This window comes from Papaver somniferum, unplaced genomic scaffold (genome assembly GCF_003573695.1).
Source record: "Papaver somniferum cultivar HN1 unplaced genomic scaffold, ASM357369v1 unplaced-scaffold_29, whole genome shotgun sequence".
Taxonomy (NCBI): domain Eukaryota; kingdom Viridiplantae; phylum Streptophyta; class Magnoliopsida; order Ranunculales; family Papaveraceae; genus Papaver; species Papaver somniferum.
The window spans coordinates 1,407,093-1,416,281 of NW_020639929.1; the positions used below are offsets into that span (position 1 = coordinate 1,407,093).

Genomic DNA, 9,189 nt, shown 5'->3' on the forward strand with positions numbered 1-9,189 from the left:
AAATTGTCGACCAGCAATTTGAATCCCTTAATATGAACTTGCTATTTGATCGAACAAAATGACTTTAGAATGTCTTCTATTCCTAGATCTCTATTGATTCATCAATCTTCATAGTCAACAGCTGTGTGATTACTTATTTTTGTTGAAAGTTTTATCAACATCCCTGACATTTCAGTTTTTGTCTTGCCTCTTACGCAGGGATTTTTTAAGACCACATCATCGAGTTTAAATGAATCTAAAATGAATTCAAAGTATATTGATCAATCAACCCAAATTCTCAATCAAGAAAGTCAAAACACCTCAGTATTGTCTTAGATTGTAACACCCACAAGTCTGTCCAATTTACGTAATGCTTGTCATGGATTAGTACCGCTAATTCAGCACGTACATTCACACAACAAATTCAGCCAAACCAGTGGATATTCGATTCTTAAACGAAAATTTCTTTTTGAAAAATATCCTCTCTTTGTTTGCTCAAAAAAATATAAAAAAATGAAAGTAACCTTTTTTGTAGAATGAAGGAAAGAATATGAACTACTATATTAAGCGTTACCGGCTGTGAAAGAAGAGAAAAATAACTATAGACCGTTACACTACTATGCACTGGTTCAGCGTAAGTGCGTAATCAAGTTTGAGTTGCAGACTGAAAGATTCATGCTGCGTCTTTGCAAGTGATTATAGTAAAAGTTTGAGGATGTGGGACGTGACTTTGCATGAGTCACTTCCTTTTTGTTTTTCTTAGGATTTTCACGTGATACAATTGCAATTTGCACATTCTGAACGTCAAAAACACTCCAAGTTCCCATGGCCCTTGGTGTTCATGGCCTGGAAGTCTCGCATTACTGCCATAACCATGACGTAACTGGAAATTTTCTAACTTAATTTGTTAAGAGAACTCAAAATTTTCAAGGATGTCTAGGGCCATGATGATGATAATATCTTAATCTATTCTATTACAAGAAACAAGATTACAAACTCTTTTCTTTGAATTTTGTATATATTGAAAATCTTTAACATTGTACAAACTGGATTTTGTAATGGTATGTCGATCGGGTATATATCCAAAGCCTTTAAAGTCTCTGTGCCATTGTGGGAACGTAAGCTTGGGATGCCAGTGAATGCATGAACGTGACCGCATCATGCAGAGACATACAATACTACAAAACTGTTTGAAATAGGTTAGACGACTGCTTGCTTAGAATGTAGACCCAAAAATTTAACGCAATGATGAAACTTTTCGAGTAGATCCAAAATATATAGACAACTAGTTGCGGCAGACCTATGGAATCCAAGAACCAAGACTACTAGTTGCCCATCATATGCTGGTTGTCAATTGTTGTGGCTGAAATTGCTGTTCGTAGCTAGATATTATCCAACAAGTGTAAAAATTAAGTACCAACACACTTCGTAAAAAAAACAATGTCTTACTTTCTCGGTATATTTCACACACTATAAGTAGACCCAAGTAGGATTGAATTAAATAGAACTGCCCTATCCTCTTCACTACCTAGAATAGAGATATGAAGTACATACTCAGTAGTCTCTTCATTTTCCTTTTGAATCTCGGAGCCCTAGTCACTATTTCAGTTGCTTGTCCAACTTGTGAAATTCCAACTCCTCCTAAAGTGCCTAAACTCCCTCCTAAAAGCCATCCCAAAGTTCCTTCTCCTACTCCTCCCAAACCATATGTACCAAAACCACCACCTGTTGAGCCTCCACATGCTAAACCCCCATCAGTATCCCCACCAAAGAAGACTCCGACTGTCAAACCACCAAAGAAGTCTCCCACTATCAAACCACCAAAGAAGATTCCAACTGTCAAACCACCAAAGAAGACGCCTACTGTCAAACCTCCAATAAAAAAGCCTACTCCCCCCAAAGCTAAGCCACCACCTTCTCCACCGATTGTAAAACCATATCCACCACCAACATCTCCCACCCCGAAACCAAGACCACCACCAAAATCTCCTACAACTACGCCACCAAAAGTTCCAACACCTAAACCGACACCACCAAAACAAACACCACCACCCAAATCTCCTGCACCTAAACCAACACCGCCAACACATACACCACCACCAACAGTTCCTACACCTAAACCAACACCAACACCACCAACAACTCCCGCACAACCACCGCCAAAAACAACACCACCACCAACTCCTACACCAGTAACACCGCCAAAAACAACACCACCACCAACTTCAACTCCTACACCAGTAACACCGCCAAAAACAACACCACCACCAACTTCAACTCCTACACCAGTAACACGCCGAAACACCACCACCAACAACTCCTACACCAGTAACACCGCCAAAAACAACACCACCACCAACTCCTACACCAGTAACACCGCCAAAAACAACACCACCACCAACTCCTACACCAGTAACACCGCCAAAAACAACACCACCACCAACTCCTACACCAGTAACACCTCCAAAAACAACACCACCACCAACTTCAACTCCTAGACCAGTAACACCGCCAAAAATAACACCACCACCAACTCCAACTCCTACACCAGTAACACCACCAAAAACAACACCACCACCAACTTCAACTCCTCCTGCAGTAACACCACCACCACCGAGTCAAGGACAGTGCCCAGTAGACATATTAAAATTAGGTGCTTGTGTAGATGTGTTGGGTGGCATAGTGGGGATAATTATAGGTGGTAGTGCTAAGGAAAAATGTTGTCCATTATTGCAAGGAATTGCTGATTTGGATGCGGCTCTTTGTCTTTGCACCGCCATCGAAGCCAAGCTACTTAATGTTAACATTGTCTTGCCTATTGCTCTTAAAGTGCTGATCGACGACTGTGGAAAAAACCCACCTTCGGGATTCACCTGTCCTACAAATGCAAGCCCACCACCAAAATCTGCTCCACCAACACCAACAACTCCAACACCCACACCGCCAAAAATTCCAACACCGCCAGCACCAACAACTCCAGCACCCACACCGCCAAAAATTCCAACACCACCAGCAACTCCAACACCGACACCTCCAAAAACAACACCACCACCTACTCCAACACCAACTCCTCCAACGTTAACTCCACCACCAATGAGTCCAGGAATGTGCCCAGTAGACATAGTTAAATTAGGTGGCTGTGTAGATGTGTTGGGTGGTATAGTGGGGATAATAATAGGTAGTAGTGCAAAGGATAAATGTTGCCCATTGTTGGAAGGAATTGCGGATTTGGATGCAGCTCTCTGTTTGTGCACTGCCATTGAAGCCAAGCTCCTTAATGTAGACATCGTCTTACCTATTGCTCTGAATGTGTTGATCAACGACTGTGGCAAGAACCCACCTCCGGGATTCACCTGTCCTACAAATGCAAGCCCACCACCAAAATCTACACCAACACCTCCAACTCCAACACCCACACCACCAGCAACTCCAACTCCAACACCACCAGCAACTCCAACACCCACACCGCCAACAAGACCACCACCTACCCCAACACCTCCAGTGACGGCACCACCACCAATGAGTCAAGGAATGTGCCCAGTAGATATTTTAAAATTAGGTAGTTGTGTAGATGTGTTGGGTGGTATTGTGGGGATTATCATAGGTGGTAGTGCGAAGGAAAAATGTTGTCCATTGTTGCAAGGAGTTGCGGATTTGGATGCGGCTCTCTGTCTTTGCACCGCAATTGAAGCCAAGCTACTTAACGTTGATATCGTTTTGCCTATAGCTCTCAGTGTGCTGATCAATGATTGTGGCAAGAACCCACCTTCGGGATTCACTTGTCCTACAAATGCAAGCCCACCACCAAAATCTGCTACACCAACACCTCCAACAACTCCAACACCCACGCCGCCAAAAACTCCCACACCACCAGCAAGTCCGACACCAACACCTCCAACAACAAGACCACCACCTACTCCAACACCAACACCTCCAACGACAACACCACCACCTATGAATCAAGGAATGTGCCCAGTAGACATTTTGAAACTAGGTGGTTGTGTAGATGTGTTGGGTGGTATTGTGGGAATTATAATAGGTGGTAGTGCGAAAGAAAAATGTTGTCCATTGTTGCAAGGAATTGCGGATGTGGATGCGGCTCTCTGTCTTTGCACCGCCATTGAAGCCAAGCTACTTAATGTTGACATCGTCTTGCCTATTGCTCTGAATGTGCTAATCAACGACTGTGGCAAGAACCCACCTTCTGGATTCACCTGTCCTACAAGCGCAGCACCAACACCGCCAACTATGATACCACCACCAACTCAAACACCAACACCGCCAACTCCAACACCAACACCGCCAACTACAAAACCTCCACCAACTCAAACACCAACACCACCAACTCCGAAACCAACGCCGCCAACAACAACCCCGCCACCAATGGGACAAGAGATGTGCCCAGTTGACATTCTTAAATTAGGCGGCTGTGTAGATGTGTTAGGCGGATTACTTGGAATTGTTATCGGAGGTAGCGCTAAAGAAAAATGTTGTCCGCTGCTAGCAGGAATTGCAGATTTGGACGCAGCCCTTTGTCTTTGCACCACCATTAAAGCCAAGCTGCTCAACATAGACATTGTCTTACCTATCGCTCTTCAAGTACTCATCCAAGATTGTGGGAAGCACCCGCCTCCAGAATTCACATGTCCTTCATAGTTTGGCTGCATGGAATAATTCTTAGTGGGGAACATTATCCTCAATTTATCTACTTTCTGTTTTTTCATTTTCTGATGATCGTAATATCTGTGTCACATTTTGTTGACCCACTACGACTCGCATTGGAGGTGAACGAAAAAAAATCGCTTGGTGACAGTTAGCAGTCATGTAAGTAGAAAGATTGAGTTTGGGCATCTATGCTAGAAAGGAGTGTGAGGAAATTTAATAAAACTTTCAATGTTGTTTTTAGGGTATATACTTGAATATCCATATTAATATTTCACATTTCTGTTGCCATTGGACATGGTCTTTTACCAATTCTAGGAATTACTGGTTAATTCAATATTAGGAGAACCGGTTACTCTATAGTCCAGCACCGGAAAACAATTACCCGCTGGTCTAAAAACATGTTTTTGGACCAGAATTTTTATTCTCTCATCCAGCACACGTGCGAGTCCTTAATATCCTTTTTATTTTTTTCCTAAATTACCCTGCTGCAACGACAACTACTAAGAGAAAATCAAATCAAGTTCTGCTTCTTTCTTTTTTGTTCTTCATCTCAGATCTGAATCTCTCTCTGCTCCTGATGTTTTATCTTAAATTTCTAGGGTTTAGCTCATATAGTTTGCTACAATCTCCAGGTATTTTGCTATAATCTCTTTTATTCTCTAATTATTACTTTTTGTTCATTACGATCAACTCGATTTCATAATTTTGACGAATTTTTTTTCCGTTGTTCTCTTTCTCGATTAGTAAATAATCGATATTCTATGATGCACATGGTACAATTTCATGATTTAATTCCGTTTTTATTCGTGTTTTAAGCGATTTTGTTGATTTTTTAAAATCAGATTTTGTAATCGACCTATTTTTGTTCATTAAGTCGTCGTTTTGATTTGGTTTTGACAATTTGTTTTAATGGTGCTTCGTTGAGTTAATTTGAACATTATTGTGTTTACTTGATAGATCGGTTAGCTAATATTTTTTATATTCTTATTTTGATCAATAGAAGTAAGTTTGATTTTTAGACAGAATATTCGTTGACGCTACACATATTTCTGTAGCGATTTTGCGGTACATATTTGCATGTACTGTTTGTATAAACCTATTGAAGAACAAAAGATAAGTGAGTTTGAGGCAGATGAAAAGAGATTTAGGGAAACTTGACTGGACAAGAACAAGTTGCTCGGATTTATGTAAGTAATCATTGATTTTTTTGTATAATTTTGGATATCAAACAAACACAGCTACGCAAGTGTTTTTTTCTTCATTTGAGTGGGAAACTATGCAAGTTTTTCTTGCTTCAATTGGTAATTTTTTTTTATGATTTTAGTCTTCTTGATGCTTTTCTTGGTTGTGGGGTTATATCTCTCTGATTAACGGATGTTGAAATGCACTGGTACCATTCTGCAGGCTAACTAGTAATAGACTATCTATCTATTTATTATGTTATTGATTTTTTATACAAATTTGTTTTTGTATTGTCAATTGAGTACATATTTTAATGTATCGGAAATGAAATGAACTATGCTTTTCATGTACTGTAGGGAAATGATCATCGATACATATACGGGTACATATTATTACTTTTCTTCGTACTGATTTTAGTTGTTTATGCATATCGTATGAGTTATGAAAATCATCTGATTGAGAACTTTATATGTCTATATTCTTACTTTTAAGCAATGTTATTCCTTGAAATTTGAGGAAATGGAGCTATGTGCATGGTAGAGTGGTGAAGTTCATATGTTAGAGACACAATAATGCAGTGTGTAGTGTTCGACTAATTGTTAGAGTATCATGGTGGGTGTAAATCTACTAGGTTTTCAGTCAGTACATATTGATATCTACTAGATTTTTCTCATAGTACATATCAATATTTAATAGGTTTTTTTTATAAAATTTCAGGTTAATTATTCTTTGGTATGTGGCTTTATACGATGTGGATGTCCATTTGTTTACAGGAATATGATTTCTATTCTTTTGTATTTTTTGTATGATCCTTTATATACAGTACATATTATTATGTATTATAAATATTTTTTTGTGAGATCTATTTTGTGTACAGTATAACACTTGAATCAGTACTATTTGTTAGTGTAGATGTAAAAAAGTCAGAAACTTGATTGCATTTTGCAGATAATATATTTATTTGTTTTGGTGTATCCATAAGATGTGTGATACTCCTACCAGTACATATTATGTTGCTGATAGGGTTGCTATTATTTGGTACATTTGGGGATAGAAAGCAGACATTGCTTAGATATATGATGTGTTTTGCTTTTAAGAAGCATGATAGTTCAATAGTGTTCAGAATATACATATGAAAGAAGTGAGATGAGTCTGTTGCATTTGTATCTGGTAAAATTGATATGTACTATTATTTCATCTTTTGATTCGCTTCTTTATTTTCTTCTTATGTCAGGTATCCTTGGATTTTGTGAAAAATGGGGTTGCTCCTTATTATGCATTAGATCCAGCAGTTTGTTCTCGGCCTAAAACATTTTTTATAATGATAGTACAATTCTGATTGTGTACCATTGGTTTACGGGGGTCGAGGGGGCAGCGCCCCCTCGTAATCATTTATTCTCAGTAACTTTAAGATTTTTTTCTTTAATAAGTTATCCTCATTTTATTTTCCTGTTGAATCCTTCTCATATTCGTTGTTAGAATTATACAATAGTGGGTACATATCGATATCCACTATTGGAATTATATACAACAATGGGTACATATCAATTGGTACACATCAATATGTACTGGGTTTTCAGTTCTTGTTTTCTTCAATACATATATATAGATGTATTGTTTTTTTCATTTTGAATCTCTTTAGAAATTTCTTGGTTTCCAATTTTTATAATCTGCTATATTGTGTGAGACTCCTTCCCTTGTAAAACTTCCGATCTGTACTTAATACCTTTTCTCATTCTCAAGCATGTAATGTAGTTGCCGCAACTGACTTGTTGTGTGATTCTAGGGATTATGTTACTTTGTCATTCCATTACACTAGAATTTAGAGCAACAATAGTCGTGATACTGAAATTAATTCTTATTTATTAATATGTACTAAGGTTGCAGTCAGTACATAAGATACCTGAAAGTATTTCCTTCAAGACTTCTGGCGGTAAGTGGCTCAAGTGGAGAAATCAACTTGGGCCACTTATGTACTAAGGTTGCAGTCAGTACATATCATTATGTACCAGGGTTTCATTGAGTGATTAAGTTCTTAATGGGTAAGTTTATAGTTTTTATTATGTCTTTGGCAGTTGACAGTTCTGCGACATGAGTTGGATGAAATGAAACAAGCTACGCAGTCCGATAAAAAGCTCAAATTGAACGAAGAAATAATAGCTGAAGTTATGGCCAATGGACATGCAGCAGACAAGACATTGAGGTTAGAGGACTTGCGGGAATCAAGGATGAGAGAGAGATTGAAGAAATCAACTTGGAGAGTCTTATATATCTTTGGCAGTTGAAAGCATGAGTTGGTTGAGAATAAGACAGGCTATGGTGGAAAACTCAATAAGGAAATGCTATGGCCGCTAGAGATGCGACAGACAGTTCCTTTGAGGTTAACAGACTTGTAGGCATCAAGGCTGGGAGAGGGATCGACGGAATTATCTCATCAAATTGAAGAGTCTGATACTAAGTATACATACATATGTACTATGGTTTTACTCAGTAAATATCGATATGTACTGCATTTTTGCTCAGTACATATCAATATGTACTTGGTTCTTGCTCAATATGTACTAAAGTTCGTTAAGTTATATATGTTTCTTGCAAAATTTTCTTATATATACCAGGTTTTTCAGTACTGGCAGATATGTACTGCAAGTATTTAAGGTTCATACTCTTTTCTTAGTCTTTTATACTAAGTCATACGACTAATATGTTGTAGTACTATAAGATGTATTGAAACACATTTAGTTCTCTTTTTTTTTCCAGAACCATTTGTATTGAAACAATCTCATGTTTAAGTTCCAATTTTTTTTATATGCGTCAGGTTTTGCAATACAATATGAACCCACAAACGACATGTATATGGAGCCTGCGCTTTAACTAGCTTTTCATTACAACACAATATGTATTGCAGGATTATACCAGAAAAATCAGTACATGACAATATATATTGCAGGATTATACAAGAAAAATTAGTACATGACATAATGTATTGTAGGATTATACAGGAAAAATCTGTACATGACAATATGTATTGTAAAAATGAGTACATTACAATACGTACAACAGGATTATATTAGAAAAATGAGTACATCACAATACGTACAACAGGATAAATTAGTACATTATAATACGTACCATGGGATTATATTCAACAAATGTTGATACATACATGATACTCTTAATACAACCTTGACGTACACCTTCTAGAATGCTCGCAACTTGCATATATTTTGGATACAGAGGTGGTGCTCACAGTAATTTGAGAACTTGAAATATGAAGGAAAAAAAAACATAGAATAAAAACAAGGTACCGCATTATTTCAAGAAATAATGACTACATATCAAAATCCATAGTTGATGAGACTTCTT

General features: G+C 38.0%; 1 pseudogene; it reads left to right on the top strand.

Annotated features, from left to right (window-relative positions):
• The first annotated feature begins 1,503 nt into the window (after positions 1 to 1,503).
• Positions 1,504 to 4,884, top strand: LOC113341485 (annotated as a pseudogene).
• The last annotated feature ends 4,305 nt before the right edge of the window (positions 4,885 to 9,189 follow it).